The 20,559-nt window shown below is 39.3% G+C and overlaps 1 long non-coding RNA gene across 1 annotated transcript in view; it reads right to left on the minus strand.

Moving 5' to 3' along the window:
* Window positions 1-8,277: 8,277 nt before the first annotated feature.
* Window positions 8,278-20,559, minus strand: part of LOC137244317 (uncharacterized) — a 53,226-nt gene continuing 40,944 nt past the window's right edge. Inside the window, exons 2-3 of the long non-coding RNA XR_010950893.1 lie at window positions 13,632-13,846; window positions 8,278-9,278 (exon numbers count right to left, since the gene is read on the minus strand). This is a non-coding gene — a long non-coding RNA (uncharacterized lncRNA). The remainder of the gene's footprint in view (window positions 9,279-13,631; window positions 13,847-20,559) is intronic.

A 20,559-nucleotide genomic window follows, 5' to 3' on the forward strand; every position in this document is an offset into this window, starting at 1 on the left:
TTTCCATGAGATTCTCTTCGCCCTGGAAATTTCAAGCATGTAGATCCTCAGTAGATCCCTGTAATCGTTCCGACACGCTTCGCTTTCCGCGGTCTTTGCTAGCTTAAACATTTCTTTTACCTGTCTTCTTAGAAGACTCAGCTCATTGCTACACCATGGCGGCTTTGCTTTTCCTCTGACTCTTCTTAGAAGGCAAGCTTTGTTAGTTTTATTATTTATTTATTTAAATAGCCACACTTTACTGTGTTGGAGGTTTATCTGTAGAACTCGCAGCACCATTGGGCTGTTTGTCCCCCTCCAGCATCTTCGTCGTGACGTCGTCGTCCTCCCCTTACCCTTTTGGTTTAGAGTATTCGAGGCCCCCTTCAGCCTCTCGCAGCTGTTGTGCCGGGTGTTCCTCTGTGCGAGTCACAGCACCATTTGGCGGTTGGTCCTCTTCTAACACCTTCGTGGTGACGTCGGGGACTTCTACTTGTGTTTTTTCCCTTAGGCTTTTGAGGTCCAATGCGACTTCTCCCACCTCTAGCGTGTTAGGATTTTTATCCTCGGGACTTCTTCTCCTGAGTCGCATGTAAATTTGCCAGTGCCAAAGGACATTTTGCCAAGCTGCGTGCATAAAATATCCTCTGCCTGCTTGTTTATTTGAAAGATGTAGAACTGACCTTCCTCAGAAGGCCGAGATACAGTAAGTACCTTCCAATCCTGTGTCGGTATCTTCGGATTCTGATTCTATATAAGTCGCAGTGTATCCTCCGACTTCATCATCTTGGTCACCGACATCCCGCCGCCCACCTATGAGGCGAAACGGCGTAGATGTCAGTCCTAAACAGCTCCTCCTCATAGTCGGGAGCTATGGAGTTCGGATAAGCCCTCACATCAACTACAAGGTGTATACCCTAGTGAGGGTATGGTGCGAATGGTATGGAATGGTGTATACCCTAGTGAGGGTATGGTGCGAATGGTATCGAATGGAAACATAAAACTTAGCAGTTTTTCTATGTGTAAGAAAATGTTGCCAATATGTTTCATTTTGAGTTTACCATCTCCTTTTGACAATCCCATCGGCCATGCAATGAAATAAATAAAATCAGCTGATGAGATGAGCCAACCATATAATTGAAACATGATTTTCCCCAACATTTGTGTTGCTTTACGTATCTTTTGCACTATACCTGTCACTGTAGCTAGTGCAGAACGTTCCTTCAGCGCCCTTTCAAGAATCAAGACAGTTAAATTTTGATATTCTTAAAATGTAGCTGCGAAAAAAGTAAGTAAATCCACTCTCTGATATCCGAACTTTATATATTGAATAATTAAAATTTATAATTATCATTAAATTTATCAGAAATGTATTAAAATGTTACCAAATAACTAGAACAGATTATTTGAAACAATATGTGGTTGATAAAGGAGAATTTTGTTTCCACGTTACAATAAAATAGTATAAAGTAAATATTCTGTGTTAATTTTATTGTCAGCCTTAGTCCAAAAATCATTTAGTTGATGTGGCAAAAATTTTTTTTGATGTAATCCATCAATAATGATTCATGAATGAGACGTCATTAATTCAAGTTAATCAAATGTATTAGTGGATTTTTATAGGGTGCCCGTAAATTGTTTAGTCCCGGGCCCGGATTTTCTCTCTACGGCCCTTTCTATATCTATCTCGATTCCTTTATACCTGTACAACCAACCGTTATCCAATCAAAGTTAATATACTCTTTGTGCAAGGCACGCTGAGTATAATAACGTAGTGTACCGAAATATACGAGGTGGTTTATATTTTATAAAATATACTGACATAAATATATTTTTCTATCATAATTTTTAGTTTATTTGATTATATTTAATTTTTTTATATTATTTAGTATTTTATTTAAATTTCTTATATTTTTAGTGTTTTATTTATTTCATGTTATTTTATTTTATTTTATCTAATATTCTTTTAATTCAACTTATTTTATTTCATTTTATCGTATTTTTTATTTAACTTTCTATCGCATGCCCGTTTTTTTCAATGGCATATATTACCCCACAATATATATTATTAGTACAACTATGATGGTGATATATATCTCAAAATCTATATGAGTAGCTGAAGGGTTTGAGTGCATTACACTTTCTTAAGAATTACATAATATTTGAAAAAATTATGTGCATGTACATTTTTTAGACTAGTGTGCAGCCTTCCTTAAAATTTTACCGAAGCCTTTTTGTTAATTATCACTCACTTGGATGGTAGGAAAGATATCGGCGCTAAACTAAAAATAGTAAAAAATATTGAAAGATTTCCGTTTTTTAATCAAAATAAAGATCAAACATTTTGTGCACTAAACTGAAGCTAAACGTAAATTCACCAACAACGTTTAAATTATAGTCAGTGAAATTATTTTCAGCTCATTACTACTGAGTGAAGCTGCTATTTTTGCACTCACTGCTCATCTATGAAAGCATTAATGTACTGGAAGCATAAAATGAGTTGAAACAAGTAAGGAAGGCTAAGTTCGGGTGTAACCGAAAATTACATACTCAGCTGAGAGCTTTGGAGACAAAATAAGGGAGAATCACCATTTAGCAAAATGAACCTAGGGTAACCCTGGAATGTGTTTGTATGACATGTGTATCAAACGAAAGATGTTAATGATTATTTAAAACGTAGTGTGCCTTAGTTCTATAGGTGGACGCCTTTTCGAGATATCGCATTAAGGGTGGACCAGGGGTGACTCTAGAATGTGTTCGTACGATATGGGTATCAAATTAAAAGTATTAATGAGGGTTTTAAAAGGGAGGAGCCCTTAGTTGTATATGTAAAGGCGTTTTCGAGATATCGACCAAAATGTGTACCAGGGTGACCCAGAACATCTTCTGTCGGGTACCGCTAATTTATTTATATATGTCATACCGGGAACAGTATTCCTGCCAAGATTCCAAGGGCTTTTGATTTCGCCCTGCAGAACTTTTTCATTTTCTTCTACTTAATATGGTTAGGTGTCACACCCGTTTGACAAAGTTTTTTCTAAAGTTATATTTTGCGTCAATAAACCAATCCAATTACCTTGTTTCATCTCTTTTTTCATATTTGTACAGAACTATGGCATTTTTTCATTTTTCGTAATTTTCGATATAGGAAAAGTGGGCGTGGTCATAGTCGGATTTCGGTCATATTTTATACCAAGATAAAGTGACTTCAGATAAGTATGTGAACTAAATTTAGTTAAGATATATCGTTTTTTGCGCAAGTTATCGTGTTAACGGCCGAGCGGAAGGACAGACGGTCGAGTGTGTATAAAAACTGGGCGTGGCTTCAACCGATTTCACCCGTTTTCGCAGAAAACAGTTATCGTCATAGAATCTATGTCCCTACCAAATTTCATAAGGATTGGTAAATTTTTGTTCGACTTATGGCATTAAAAGTATTCTAGACGAATTAAATGAAAAAGGGCGGAGTTACGCCCATTTTGAAATCTTCGACGATACTAGTATACTTTTTTTCATAGGTTGATTTATATATTGACCTGTAACTGTATATCTGTTTAGTCCACCAACAAAACTTATACGTCGTCAAAAAGAAGGCAGTGTATATAATTTTATTTATTATTTTAAACTGTGGAGCCTATGCTATCCCATTAGATGCAATTTGTAATTCAAGTTCGTCGTTTAGAGCACCATAGAAAATCAATTATAGAAAATCAATTATATGTTTCTGAAAACAAAAAATCTATTTCGCTCCGAAATAGTTTCGAAGTCGTTGGAGTGGAAAAAGCGAATTGAGTAGCAAAAACCCTGAACGAAACCGCTGTTAGCAATACTAGCGTTATCTTTTCTTAAGCGCCTTAAAATTTTTAGCATCCAGCTCAAATGCATTAAATATTCTTCAAATTGAATGTACACCAAACTGGTTATCTATATTTTCCAATATTTTACAAAAAAGCTAAAAAGAGCTAAAAAATTTCCGAAAAAATCTGAAAAAATCTTAAAGCTAAATCGGAGCTTTTCAAGCTAAACGGAGGGGAAAAAGCTAAATCTAGCTTGAAAAAAGCTAAAATGGCAATACTACTAGGTACACTCACAAACATCAGAATGCCGATATATTGCTGTTTAAATATTTTTGTTTTGTATTCAATAATCGAATGTACCTAACTTTAAACTTTTTTTGTAACACTTATGGTTAGGTTAGGTTGAACTGGCCGGTCAATAAAGACCTCACATAGACTGAATGTGTCCATAGCGTTACCAGAATTTGTTTGACGACCATACGAACCCCAATCAGGTGCCAGGATATATGTACTGGTTACCTGAGGGCGTTGAACTTCACCAGTTTGGGGATTTGGTAGGACTGGTAGTTACTCTTGATAGGGGATTTGGATGGCCGGTGGTTACTCTTGTCGCTCCTGGGCGGAAGATCAATGGTGTTGAGGCAATAAAACTCCGATTTCAATTCAACCTATGGTGAAAATACTCCACAATTATTTTATTTTCTTTAATATAGAATGTTTAACATACGCTTTTATTGTTGCAAGAAGTTTTTGCACTCAAAGTTAAGAACACAAGCGACTATATAAAATTTTGTTTGCCGAAAAAAGAGAAAAGACATGCATCATGATATATAGGGGTTTTCCCAACTGTTATAAACACAGCTTTTTTTTTTTTTTTTTTTTTTTTTTTTTAATGGACGTTGTGGCAGCGCGCTGCCCTCAAGTGGCCCAATGAAACCAGGCTAATCCTGTTCACGCGATCGATTTATATATATATATAATAACTTCTTTATTTTTTTTATTTTGCCGAGTCTTTGATGGGCAGCGGTTTGTCAAGCGTCACGATCTGAGACTGCTCAGCTACAGAAGAAATTTCATCAGCCAAGCGTAATACTTAAAGAGAACAGAAGCAAACGTATTATACATTAATTTAGAGAGGTGAGAACAATCTTTTTTATAGAAAAAGGGAGTCCGAGCTATCAAATGTGTTTGAGTGAGAGTTATAATCTTGGCATAAACGCCGAAAAGGTTCATTTTGTTCGAAATTCGTTCTACATTGTTTCAGCAGAAGAGGTTTGAAGTGTCTCGATGTCCGAGAGGGAACGCAAAAGTTCACTTCATTCAGAAGGAATGGGCTCGAAATTGATCCATTTAAAAGTTTTGTCATAAATATCACACCAAGCATTTCCCTTCGACTAGCAAGAGTTGGAAGATTGATAAGCTTTAATCGATTAGTATAAGGTGGAAGATTAGTTAAAGAGTCCCATTGGAAATTTCTTAAGGCAAATAGTAAAAATTGTTTTTGTATTGATTCGAGACTGTCTGCATGGACTTGATAACGCGGATTCCAAATTATCGAGCCGTATTCTAAATTCTTTTGACCACCGTTTAACAAATGCAAAAACACCTTTGCCTTTATTCACTGTAGCATTAATATGAAGATTGAAACTAAGTTTGGAATCCATCATGACTCCCAAGTCAATAAAATTATTTACAGTTTCTAGACTATAGTTGTTAATTGTATATGAAGCTGGTGGCGAAGCTCTCCGAGAAAAACACATGAATTTACATTTTTTGAGATTGAGCGGCATATAATTTACATTGCACCAGGTAACCAAGTGATTTAAATCCATTTGAAGCAAGGAATGTTCCTCAACCGAGGCACATGATTTGAAAAGTTTTACATCGTCTGCGTACATCAAGATTTTTGAGTATTTAATTGTACCAGATATATCGTTTATGAACAACAAGAACAGAATCGGACCAAGATGGCTGCCCTGAGGAACACCAGAAGAAACATTGATGACCCCAGAAAGTGTATTTTTAAAGATTACTTTTTGCGTACGATAACCAAGATACGAAGAAATCCAACATATAAGACGGGGTTGAAAACCGAGTTGACTGAGCTTATGAATAAGTAATGGGTGTGATACTTTGTCGAAAGCTTTACTGAAATCGGTGTAAATTACATCAATGTGAAGGCCTTTTCTAAATCCATTAGAAACGTGGGTGGTAAATTCTAGTAAATTGGTGATAGGTGATTTGCCCTTACAGAACCCATGCTGCGAGCTTGCAATTATGGGGGAAATAGAGAATGTTAGGTGGTGGGTAACAATAGCCTCAAATAACTTTGGGATAGCGGATAACTTTGCTATGCCCCGGTAGTTTTCTATTGAAGACCTGCTTCCATTTTTATGAAGCGGAATAAGAAAAGATTCCTTCCATATTGTTGGGAAAACGCCACAAATTAAAGATAAATTAAATAAATCTGTTAGCGGCTGATAGATGTTTGCGGCACATTTTTTAAGAAAGTGTGTCGGGATCCTGTCGGGGCCGTATGAATATGATACTTTTAAAGTTTTTAAATAAGATAATACATCTTCTGAAGATATAAATGGAGCTCTGATTGAATAAAATGAATCAATATGGTATGGGTATTCATTAGGTGAAACGTTGGTCTCAATAGAGTAATTTGATTTGAAAAATTCCGCAAAGAAGTCGGCGATCTCTTGATCATCGCTGGAAATATTATCTTGGAATTTCATGGATGATGGAAACCCTTTAAATAGTTTTTATATAAACTATAATAAGCTTTGTAACACTTTTTGTTCAATTGAAAATACTTGCAGCGTAGAATCGAGTACTGTAAGTAATGGTTATGTAAACCCGTCTTTTTGAACAACTTGAAAGATCGAGACTTTTTATTCTTTAAAATTTTCAGCTCTTTAGTGAACCATACTTGGCTTGTATCGGAATGTACACAAATCCGCTTAGGTACGTATTTTTCAAAAATACAGTAAATGGTATTGTAAAAGTGAGAAACGCTTTGCTCCACATCAGCATTAAATATTGGCCACACTATTCGAGATAGATCACGATTTAATTTTTTAAAATTGGTCTTCGCAAAGTCGAAGCGATAACTGGATTCGTATCGTTTATTTCCGCTGCTACAAGCATAATTTGCAACTTCGTAAACTATTTTGAGGGAAGGGTGGTAAGCATCTTCAGGTTCAATAATGGGTTCGCATCGACTAATGGAATATTTAGATTCATCATCCACAAAGGCTAAATCTAACACTCTTCCGAATTTATTCGATTGGATGTTGATTTGTTGAAGGCACAGCTCAGACATTCCGTCTAGAAATTCATTGTTGGAAGACTTTGACGAAACTGGTACGATATTAAAGTCAGAGATGCACCATGATATGTGTGGCATATTGAAGTCACCCAAGACAATAATGGAATCGGAAGGCTTTAGCATCGAATTAACAGTTCTTAGCAAGGAAATGTGATTCATATAAACGGACAGTTCAGAAGATGGCGGGATATAACAGATGGCCAAATAAATGTGGATATTTGCTAGTTGTGTGCGTATGCACAAGAACTCAGTTGTATCGGTGGCGGTTACGCAAATCTCTTCAGATGGTATTGAAGAGTGTACAGCAAGCAGAACCCCACCTCCAACCCTGTTCAGGCGGTCATTTCGATATATCTGGTAGTCATTACAGAGGATCTCTGAGTTAAAAACATGAGGTTTCAGCCAGGTTTCGGTTAAAGCAATTATATCGTAGCTTGAGTTAAATGATTTTAAAAACAGTTCTGTTAACTTGGTGTTTAAACCTCTAACATTTTGGTAAAGTATATCTAAAGCAGATTTTTCGTTCAGTTTTTTGACTCAGTGTTATTACAGGGATCTTTGCCAGTTTGGAACACTCTTATTCCGCCTATATTCAAATTCCCGCACAAGTGCCCCAGAGGGCCAAAAATCGTTACTCAAGATAGTGTCAAAATGGTCAATAGGTACATCTAATCTAAAGGAAGATACGTTTCTTTCATAACTAAAATTAAATTTCCGAATTGTTACGTCATGGGTTTTCCTTTTTGAGAAGATATACGATTTCAGATCCTCCTCAGTAGTATCCCTCTCGAATCTTGACACGAATATCGATTTTTTAGGAGGGACTACAACCAACTTCCTAGTTCCAGGCTCAGTCGCCTGAGAACGGTTTGCAGGTTCAATATTTTTTCTAGCTGCTAGTTTTGTTGGAGGTGCCTTTGATGTTGAAGGCTCTACGGTAAGAGGACTTGGAGATGCTAAGTTTATTAATTCTATCGTGCTAGGTGTAGGAACGATTGGGTTCTGGATGTTTTGAACGGGGTCCTAGGGTCAATACGCCCAGCCGAGACATCAGTTCGTTTTCGTTTGCTGTCACGACTGTCGCTGTTAGCATTAGCAGCTGAATCGGTAATACATTTGAAAGTTTTAAACAAGTTTCATAATACTTGAATTTATCCCCTAATGTAGAAAGTTCCTTACCGATTTCGGAGAATGCGTTTCGGGTATGTTTGAAAAGCTTAAAAAGATCCACTTCGGTGGATCTGCATTTCAAGCACGACCAACGCACACCCTTGTTATCGTTGATCGCATCACACACCCTTGCTGTCAAACTAGCGCATTTCATATGAGCAAGCTCATCACAAAGCCAGCACGACACGAAACGCTCAGTATCACCTTTCAATTGGCAGTTAACAAAATTGCAAGACATTATAAGTTAAAGTAAAATTGATTAAACAGACGGAGGCAGTGAAAATAGTTTGGAGATCACAGTAAGAAAATCACTGTTTGAGCAGTTTGAAGATCACTGTATGAGCAGTTTAAGATCGCTATTAACTGACGCTTAACAACACACAATGCAAACAGCTGTGGCAGTGAAAAGAAAATGAAGTAAATGTGCACGAGCAAATAACAATTGAAAACTGAAAATATATAAATGCCAATCAAATGCAACAACAAATATGCAAAGTGACTCGGCAAATATGTATGTATGTATGGATATACACACTTTATCAATTATTTTTAAGATACAATTTATTTTAGTAAAGAAAAGGTGAACTTTAAATTGCCAATGCAGTACACAACGTGTTTACACTTATTTTTAGCACAATAATTATTTAAACAAACAAATTTATTGATTTAAGACAAAATAAGGCACAGTAGAAATCAAAACACAACTTCACAGCTTGAGCTTCGCTGATTTTGATGATAAGCTCGTATAATAACTTGTAATATAGACGTATACCGATTTTGTGGCAAGTATAAAGGTAAAACGATGATGATTCTGGATTTTTCCAAAAATCAGGACGTTCGATCACTCGGTGATTTCAGTTTACCAGCTGCTCGGAAGTTTCGTGTAACCACAGGTTGAGTTCACAGCATATATAGCGTGGACGTGTTGCTGGCGTTGCCACATGTGATGCCAAGGAGCAGCGTGGTGCTGGAACTGGAGGGCGCTGGTGATCCATCTGTGGAAGATAGGGATAAAAGTATATTTTAATCCGTCATTTCGTTGGTGGGAGAGTGTTAGTAAGGCGTGTGGAGCATTTACGCAGATAGTGGGATAGTACAGGGGTGTTGGACTATGCTACGTTCTGGGGATACTACCAAGCCGGGAGGAACCGTATCAGTCTCAGGAATAGGTAGAAAATACAGTTTTGTGATTGGCCTGGTGAGTACGCCATTCTGGGTGCGTACGTTGACAACTCGAATGTGTGGGTCTCTTCCGAGATGTGTGTCTTCCATGCGTCCTAGGCGCTATTCAGTAAGGGGTAGGTTGTCTTCCTTGATGACTACCATGTCGCCTTTTCGAGGCGGAGGTTGGGTCATCTTCCATCGATATCGCTTGTGCAGATCCATGAGATAGTTATTCTTGCAGCGCTTGCTGAACTGGTGACGTAAAATTTTCAAGCGTTCCCAACGGGTAATCATAGAGAGTTGTTCATAGCTCGGTTCGGGGATGGAGAGCAGCGGTGCACCTCGTAGGAAAAGATCCGGTGTGAAGGCCGTGAAATCGCTTGGGTCTTAAGACAGATTGGAGATTGGGCGAGAGTTTAAGACAGCCTCTATTCTAATTAAGACGGAAGAGAACTCTCGAAACTGAAAGTATGAGCCCCGGCGACCTTTTTAAGGTGAGTTTTAAGACTTTTGACGGCAGATTCCCATAAACCGCCCCCAGCTCGGCGGGATGAATTTTCAGTTGATTCCTTGCGGTGCATACCTCTGGACGACGTCGGACGAGACTTCCTTGAGAAAGGATACGAACTCCTTTTCCATGGCACGCTTAGCTCCTACGAAAGTGGTGCCGTTGTCGCTTATAATTTTGCTGGGATATCCTCGGCGTCCCAAAAAGCGGGCGAAGGCTGCAGGGAATGCTTGGATGGTGAGGTCGGAACATAATTCCAAGTGGATGACTTTGGTGGCGAAGCAGACATAGACGGCCACAAAGCCCTTCATTATCTTGGGAGACCGGAGCATAGAAGCCTTGATTTGAAAGGGGCCGGCGAAGCCTACACCTGTCGTTGTAAAGGGCGGAGCAAAGGTGCATCGTTCCGGGGGTAGGATAGGATAGGTTAGGTGGTAGCTGCCCTGATAAGGATAGCTCACTTGGACAACACGAAGGTCCGTTGTGATACCACATACACCAAAAATAACGGTGACTTAGGATCTAACCACTTAGAGAATCGTTGGGTAGCAACGATAAAGCTCCGAATGATACCGATCTCAACTTTGGATATATCCTCGGGAGATCCAAGTGAGTCGCGACCGAAGTACTTTCGCCTAGTTCTGGCAAAAGCTGGACAATCAAGCATAAAGTAATTTGGTGATTCCACCTCATCATCCTCCATACAGCTGCAGAAGGATGGAGTTTCCAGTATATTGAGACGTACCGCATGGATACCCATGGGACAGTGCCCTGTCAAAACCCCAATGACCATTGATAGGTGAGCCTTAATGAACCCAATTATTTCAGCAGACCTCCTGCCATCCACTTTTGGCCAGAAAGATCTTGCTACCCTGCAAGACGTGGTATCCGCCCAACGTTTGCTGAGCTGATTCGAGGCCCAGCTATGGAGGAGCAATCCACAGGTGACCAGCGGGATCCCGAAATCTCTACAGCCATCTTCATCCGGTTCAGTTGTACCGATGCGGGCTAAGAAATCCGCTTGACAGTTACCCGGGATATCACTATGGCCCGGGACCCAGATAATCTTAATTGTAAAATAATTCGATGCAATCGCAAGCGAGGTCAGGCGCTCCCAGACCACCCTCGATCGCACCGTAGTTGAGCTCAAGGCCTTGATAGCCGCTTGGCTATCAGAGTAGATGTTAAATTCCCTAACCGTGGTAGCACTGGATAGCATTCTATCCACCGCATCCTTAATCGCAGCAATTTCCGCTTGGAATACCCTGCAGTGATCAGCCAACTTAAACTTGCGGCTTAAATTTAGCTCTTGACAAAAGACCCCCCCCCCCTTCCCCCCCACCAATCTTTCCATCCAGCTTTGACCCATCCGTGAACAAGTTAACCGGTCCCATGCCCCAGATAATTCCTCTTCCCCAATCCTCTCTCTCTGGAATAACTGGGGTGAAGATTGTATAGGGAGCAGTTATCGGCATACAGTAGTCCGTCCTGTCCGGGATAAAGGCGAAACTGGTAAGAAGGATAGAGTGCCCGCGGTCAGAAAATCTATATCCCATATCATGAAGCCTGACCAACGACCTTGCCGCGGCCGCCTTTCCCGCAATATCTACTGTGTATATGTTCAGCATGACGTTCAGTGCCAAGGTAGGTGTTGTTCTGAAAGCGACACTGATACCGATCAGCGCCGTCCGTTGCACTGACACTAACATTTTGGAGGTGCTCGCCGTGTCCAGTGCTTTCCACCAGACCAGCACCCCATGTAGCAGAATCGGTGTGACCACCATCTCATAAAGCCAGTGTACTATTATTGGCGAGAGTCCCCATCTCTTTCCGATAGCTCCTCTGCAGCAGTACAAGGCAATGGCGGCCTTCCTGGCCCGATCTTCCACATTGGGTCTCCAGGACAGTTTCTTGTCCAAAACAATCCCCAAACATTTAACCCTATCAGAAAGTACTCCAATCGAGGGAGTTCTGAAATCGGGCATCTTATATCTCCTTGTGAAAAGGACCAATTCCGTTTTCCCGGGTTGACCGCCAATCCATATGATTCAGCCCACCTAGCCACAGTATCCAGGTAGCCCTGCAGAACATCGCGCAGGGTGCCCAGAAATTTGCCTCTGACTAGGATAGCGAGGTCATCTGCATAGGCAACCACCCGACAACCATTGGCTTCCAGCTCCACAAGAAGCTCGTTGACTACCACAACCCAGAGGAGAGGAGATAGGACACCCCCCCCCCCCCCCGTGGCGTGCCCCTACACACCTTCTTCTTAATTATGGCCCCTCCCCACTCCGCTGCGACAATTCTGCCGCAAAGAAGTTTGCTAATAAATTCAACCAGAGCCGCCTCGACTCCTAAACCCACCAGAGCTCTTTCGATTGCCCCCGGTAAGACATTGTTAAAAGCCCCTCGATGTCTAGAAAGGCACCCAGAGCATACTCTTTGTATTCTAGGGACCCCTCTATTTGCTTTACAATCGAATGGAGAGCCGTTTCCGTCGATCTGCCCTTGCAGTACGCATGCTGTGAAGCCGACAGTAACCCCCGAGGTATCCTTTCCCGTAGGTACAGGTCAATCAACCGCTCAAACGTCTTAAGAAGAAACGACGAGAGACTGATTGGCCTGAAATCCTTAGGTGATACATGAGAGCTTCTGTCGGCCTTCGGAATGAAAATAACCCTAACCGTGTGCCAAGATTTCGGGATATAGTTAAGCCTGAGGCAGTTAGTATATATGATGGCCAACCAGCTGCAGGAAATCCCCAAAGACCTTTGAAGCTGCGCAGGAATGATTCCATCCGGGCCCGGAGACTTATAGGGCTTGAACGACCCTATAGCCCAGGTTATTTGACTTTACCGTATTGGAATGGCAGGCACTTCTGCATGGCCAACGACCGCCGACCATGCAGGCGAAGAGCCCTGCGCAACTGGGACATCGGGAAAATGATTGTCCAGTAAAATCCTTAGGGACTTCTCGCTACTCATCGACTAGTCCCCACTATCTTCTCTAAGATACCCCAGAGGAGCGGGGTTCCTAGAGAGTATTTTTCTAAACCTCGCGGATTCATTGCAGCCTTCTACGTTTTCGCAGAAGCTTCGCCATGCATCTCGCTTGGCTATCCTTATTTCATATTTATAAATCCCCAGACTTACCTTATAAAGCTCCCAGGCCGAGGGTAATTTACTCCTCCTGGCTCTGTTGAAGAGCCGCCGACTGGACGCTCTTAGGTCGTCAAGAGAATCCGACCACCAGGGCGACTTTCCCTTCCCCCTGTAAGTTTTCAATGGGCAGGACAGCTGAAAGGCGCTATTGCTTGCCGAGGTGAAGTTTTCCACCAGAACGTCTATCTCAGATTCGGACAGGTCCGAACTAACGGTAGGCGCTGCAGGCAATAGCTATCCCAGCTTCCTACAATACAAGTCCCAGTTAGTACTTTTAGGATTCCTAAAAGATATTTTACCGGGACGTTCTTCGTTCACCGAGAACTGAGTATATCGGTAATCAGAGAAGGAGTGCTCGTTGAGAACCCTCCAGCCAGATATCCGACCTTCCAGTTCTCTACTAACCAGGGTGAGGTCCAAGACCTCCTCCCTTACCGCAGTAACAAAAGTCGGGTCATTCCCCCTATTACATATACAAAGTCCCTCATCTGCAATAAAAGTAAATAAAGACTCACCTCTAGTGTTGGTATTCGAGATTCCCCAGATGCTATGATTGGCATTAGCCTCGGCACCGATGATCACGCCAACACCTTTCCGCCTTGCTTCAGCGGTGATTTCGCCCAGTATCGCAGGTGGTGGTCCCGCTACGCCCTCGTGGTGCATGTACGCTGAGACCACCCACATTTCATTACTTCCTCGCTGGAGGCAGACCGTGGTTACGTCAGCATTGCTGAAATTAGAGAGAATAAATGCTTTAATCTCTTTTTTAACAAGCACATAGGATCTAGGCCTACTTGCCTCCCCATGCACCAAGGTGTTGAATCTTCCAGTCCGTAATCCAGAAATCTTACTGCCGTTACTACTCAGCCACGGCTCCTGGACAAGGACTATATCCACTCCGCCTTTTTCAAGGCAGAGCACCAAATTTGCGGAAGCCGCCTTAGAGTGCTGAAGATTGATTTGACGGATTTCCATCAAAAGCGCTCTTCTTCCCCCCTCAAGGCCGCTATCCGGAGCCGGTTGTGTAGTCGCCCTTTAACGGTCTCGTGGTTATCTATGCTACGCAGGGAGGCCACGCGAGGGTTGACGCATTACCTTATGAGTAATGCGTTCAGAGCCAGACCGGACGCGAAGCGGGAAAATCTTCAACCGCACCTACACCACCAACTTAACGGCGACGGAGCTGGAACGTACCTTGAGGCCCGCCACGGTTTTAACGGGACGTGGGCAGGTGCAGCATTAGCCTACCAGCCATTTCGGTAGGATTTCACCCCGACCTACTAAAGTGGCAGAATACCGCACCTAACAGCCCAAAGTCATCAAGTCAAAATGTAATGTCAAATCAAAGCCCTAAACAGTCCAGTTCGTCACCGTTGTGTACCGATCTTGACTCTTAAAGAGTCCTCCGTCCCCTGAGCTCGGCACAATGACTCAGGGGGTGCGGGTTTTATGGAGTTGTCCTCTCTAGATCCGCCATTATCAGTAGAAGCAGGGGCACCTCGTGCAGGACGTGATAACTAATCACGCGTGACATTCGTCACTATGGCCGGTCTAAGACTGATATCAGTCCCAGATCCAGAGCCTGAAACCACTTAAAGCTGCCATTATTTGAAAACGTGTCTATTGTTTGTGGATCGTGCAGATTTTGCACTGGAATACACATTTTTTTCAGCTGAGGTTTAAGTCGGGGAGGCATGGAACTCCTGCCTCGAGGAAGGTCTCGTACAGAGAACTTATATAGAGGGTAGTAAGTAAAGCCTTTTCGGGGAGAATGATGGGATGACGCTCATTGTAGGTCATGGTGACGTCTGCCAACCGTCCGTTGACACGGAGTCCGTTGAATTTTCCAGGGAAGCTCTTTCTGAAGCGAAAAATCTTGACTGAGTCAGGATCAGCAGACGGGGTTTCGTGTGCGTGAGGTCGGCGTGAGATAGGACGGGCTTGTTAGTGGTAAAATTGCCTCCTACAGCGTTCCCAAGCCGAATTATAATTTTCAATATGTACTCTGTTACGCGTAAGGCGCCGGTAAAGGAGGAAACCCGTTCTAAGAAATCTTCTGAAAGTTTCGCAATGGAGGAGAAGATTTGCCCTTTTGTGGCTGTTGTGGATACCGAGTCGAACTCAACACTGTATGAGAACTTATCCGAAAGCGCATTCCACTGGTTACCTGAGGGCGTTGAACTTCACCAATGTCGGCATTTGGTAGGACTGGTAGTTACTCTTGGTAGGGGATTTGGATGGCCGGTGGTTACTTTTGTCGCTCCTGGGCGGAAGATCACTGGAGTTGAGGCAATAAAACTCCGATTTCAATTCAACTTATGGTGCAAATACTCCACATTGATTTTATTCTTTTTGATGTAGGATGTTTAACATACGCTTCTATTGTTGCAAGCGGGTTTTGCACTCAAAGTTAAGGCCAAAAGCGACTATATAAAATTTTGTTTGCCGAAAAAATAGAAAAGAAATGCATGATGATAGACGGGGGGTTTTCTCAACTGTTATAAACACAGCCTCGCTGAGTGTGATGATAAGCGCGTATAATAACTTGTAATATAGACGTATACCGTTTTTGTGGCAAGCATAAAGGTAAAACGATAATGATCTGAACGTTCGATCACTCGATTAGAGCTGGATTCGATTCGATTTTTTTAGAATCGATTTTATCGATTCGATTCTAGAAAAAAATCGATTTAATCGATTAAATCGAACCAAACAAAGTGTATTTAAATTTTGCTTATTATTTGTAACAGTGTACTTGCTTATGTACTTAACCAGACAGTTCCTCTCTCGTTTCGTTGCCTGCCAACAAAATTGGAAGCATCAAGGAATGCCACATGGGTCTTCACTTGATCCTTTCATCGGAGTGAGATATTTGCTATAGTTTTTACCGAAATTTCATACTTTTTGCGCTTTTTTGAATCTTTTATTTCAAAATGTATGGAAACCAACCTTGGGAACATTAACCAATACACTTTCTTCTTTAATACTTATTATTAAAATATGTATAATGTTCTGGCTTCGTTTACGGCGTTAGAATCGATCCATGTTCAGCGTCATATAAAAATGAAATATTTATTACATACGTAAAGTAACATGTTCTCAGAAGACGTTTTGCAGCCTTATAATCAATAAGGTATACGGAACTTTCAATTGACAACATACGGCAATTTGTGTCATAGTTTGCGTAGTTTCAGTTAAAAACTTTATGGAAGTATTTTCTTAGCTTATTGAAAATAAAAAGGAATAAGGAATTTAATTGACGAAATTTCATAAAAATTGCCACTTCTGTTTTCGTAGCAGCAGCAACTGTCTATGTCATAAAAAGTATTGATTTTATATATTTGTTAAAAGTGTGTTTCTTAATGTTACTCGTGAAAGCAAAACCTACCGAGGATCCAAGCATTGTGTAAAAGATCTGCATCCGTTATCTTCGAAAATCCTAAATGGTTGCATATCTGTGGCAATCATTCTAATCAAAGCACAATCCAGTTGTTTTTGTCGCTCATCTATAGACTGAGACTTCCTTATGTTGTTGTTATTAGGTTCAATAAGGGATTCTATAGGAGCTGTTGATGAAGACATTTCCATCAACGTTGGATGTGACCGTTTCAAGTGATTTAACAAATTGGTTGTATTTCCACCTGTTTTGCATTTTTTTTCCGCACAATTTGCATTTCGCAGAATCGCCCTGCACTTGAATAAAGTACTTCCAGACAACAGATCTGCGAATCTTTGGATTACTTATAAGACTGAATTCCCCTTTAGGGTAACCTCAATTGGCTTACTAGAATCTAAGAATGTGGTATTAATTAGTTTTCATTTCGTACTGAACACAATATTATACCACAAAACAGATAAACACATGTTCAATATATTGCTTGCCAGAAGTGCGAAGAAATTTTTTCTCTCGAAGCCACCAACAAAATAAAGCTAAATTTATAAAAACAAATATTACAGAATATATATTTCCTCAAGCCTCCGTAAAGTATATAGTGATGAAAACTTCGATACCTAAAGAATCGAATGATTTAAAAAAAATCGATTCTACATTTCTAAAAAGAAGATCGATTAGTAGTGTGCTTATGAGGTTTCTGGATCACATTTTGTATGGAAAGCTCGGTGCATGTCTCACCCTAAAAACTCAATTATTTCGTACCAGTCTGTCAACAGTCTGGCCTTAGAAATGCGAGCAGAGTATTATTTTCGGAACAGTCTGGGAGAGTCTGACCGAAGGAATGAGACCAGTTCTATATTTATCTTGACCTGAAATTTTTACCACCTCTCAAGATCATTCAACAATTTCGTTGCTTACATTTAGGCTCATCCGTTCTTTCGGTTTCTGTTCTGGCCGATCTATAAGAAAAAGCTTAGAGATTTTTGCATTTAGCAGAGCTTAGCCGTTCAGGAGAGGATCGAGCTCAGATTTTAAATGGGGGCCCTTAGTTTTATTCATATTTCTAATGAGCCCTAGACTTCGCCCGAGCCGTTTTAAAGAGTCCCTTAGATTTTTAAACAGCACCTTGACTTTGTCTTATATGCATACTGGCACATATATATGTACGTGAGATTTTCATGAAGCCGCATAATTAGTTTTTAGAATTTAATATATGCTATACACGTAAGCATTTGGTGAAATTTGAAGCTTCTAGCTGTTAAAATGGGGCTAAAATTGCGAAAATATATATATATACTATATATACCATCATATATATACTATATATACCACCGGCCTTTATGATTTTTTCAGACAACAATATATGCTATATACGTAAGCATTCGTTGAAAAATGAAGCCTCTAGCTCTTAAAATAGGGCAGTAATTACGAAAAGTTTCTTATCTGAACAATCGGGTGTGGGGGATATATACTATATATAAGACCGATCTCATCAATTTTTTCAGGCAACAATATGTGCAATATACGAAAGTATATGGTGAAGTTTGAAGCTTCAATCTGTTAAATTGAGTAAGATATTACAAAAATCCTCTTTCTGAAAAAATCGGTTGTACGGAGGATATATGCTATTATAGGGTATAAAAATAATGATGAATTTACATGAATATATATACTATATATATACTATATATACCATCATATATATATTATATATATCAGCGATCTCTATGATTTTTTGGCACAACAATATATACTATATACGTAAGCAATCGGTGAAATTTGAAGCTTATATCTGTTAAAATGGGGTAGAAATTTCGAAAAGATTCTTATCTGAACAAACGGTTGAATGAGATATATACTATATATACAACCGATCTCTATGATATTTCAAACAACAATATATGCCATATACGTAAGCATTCGGTGAAATTTGAAGCTTCTAGCTGTTAAAATGGGGCTAAAATTGCGAAAATATATATATATATACTATATATATATACTATATATACCACCATATATATACTATATATACCACCGGCCTTTATGATTTTTTCAGACAACAATATATGCTATATACGTAAGTATTCGTTGAAATTTGAAGCCTCTAGCTCTTAAAATAGAGCAATAATTACGAAAAGTTTCTTATCTGAACAATCGGGTGTGGAAGATATATACTATATATAAGACCGATCTCATCAATTTTTTCAGGCAACAATATGTGCAATATACGAAAGTATATGGTGAAGTTTGAAGCTTAAATCTGTTAAATTGAGTAAGATATTACAAAAATCCTTTTTCTGAAAAAATCGGTTGTATGGAGGATATATGCTATAGGGTATAAAAATAATGATGAATTTACATGAATGAAGCGTAAAGGTGTATTTCCTTATGATTACCTAAACTCGATAGACCGTTTAAAAGAAACAGAACTACCTGCTCGTTCATATTTCTTTAACAAATTAAATAATGAAGCGTGTAATGCAGCTGATTACGAACATGCTCAAAAGTGTGGAATATATTCAAATGCAAAAACTTGATGGATTATTTATTGTTATATTTGTAAGTAGATGTCTTACTATTATGTGACATTTTCGAAAATTTTAGAAAAGTATGCAAAGATATCTATAACTTAGATCCATGTCAATATTATACCACCCCAGGTTTATCTTGGGATGCTATGTTGAAGACAACAAAAATAAATTTAGAACTAATAACCGATAATAATATGTATAGTTTTATAAAGCGGGGTATTGGAGTAGGAATTTTTCAGTGCAGTAAGCGATATACAATAGCAAATATTGAATATATGAGTGATTATGACTGTAATAAAGAATCGAATTATCTCACTTATTTAGATGTAAGCAATTTGTATGGTTTTGCTATGTCACAATATCTTCCATTTAGAAATTTTGAATGCGTTGAAAATATTGAAGGCTTTAATGTAAACAATATTGCAGATGATTCGGAAATTGGTTATATATTAGAAGTGGATTTAGAACATCTATCTAGTTTACATGATTACCATAATGATTTTCCATTCTGTTCAGAAAACAAAACAAAAAAATAAAAATATGAAATATACTAAGCTGATAACAGACTTATCCAAAAAAGAAGAATATATAATACACTATAGAACTCTTAAACAATGTATAAGACATGGATTAGTTTTAGTTAAAATACATAAAATTCTAAAATTTGTTCAATCAGATTGGTTGAAAAAATGTATTGATTTTAATAACCGCCATCGAACATTAGCTAAAAATTCATTTGAACAAACATTTTTCAAGCTATTAAACAATGCACTATATAGAAAGACTATGGAAAATGTTGATAAACGAAAAGATATAAAAATAGTAACCGAATGGGAGAGTAGAGGTAGGAGATTAGGAGCTAGAGCTCTAATAGCAAAGTTTAGTGTTCATAGTTCACAACCATTTACTGATAATATGATTGCAATACAATTGAATAAAGGTTTCATATACAATAAGCCTATTTATATAGGTTTTACCCATTTAGAACTTTCTAAAATGAAAATGTATGAATTTCATTATGATTATATTAAACCAAAATATTGTGAAAATGTAAATCTTAACTATATGGATACTGACTCCTTTATTTACTATATTAAGACAAATGACTTTTATGATGATATTCGTAAGGATATAAGCATGCAATTTGATACATCTGCATACCCAAATCCAAATGTTTTTGGTTTTCCATTGTTAAACAAAAAGGTTTTGGGTATGATGAAAGATGAATGTAATGGCAAATTAATGAAGGAATTTATTGGTTTGAGAGCAAAAATGTATTCTATTCGCATCGATCAAGAAGAAAAGGAGATTAAAAAACAAGTAAGGAAGGTTAAGTTCGGGTGTAACCGAACATTACATACTCAGTTGAGAGCTATGGTGACAACATAAGGGAAAATAACCATGTAGGAAAATGAACCGAGGGAAACCCTGGAATGTATTTGTATAACATGTGTATCAAATGAAAGGCATTAAAGAGTATTTTATGAGGGAGTGGGCCATAGTTCTATAGGTGGACGC

This window comes from Eurosta solidaginis, chromosome 3 (assembly GCF_040869045.1).
Source record: "Eurosta solidaginis isolate ZX-2024a chromosome 3, ASM4086904v1, whole genome shotgun sequence".
Taxonomy (NCBI): domain Eukaryota; kingdom Metazoa; phylum Arthropoda; class Insecta; order Diptera; family Tephritidae; genus Eurosta; species Eurosta solidaginis.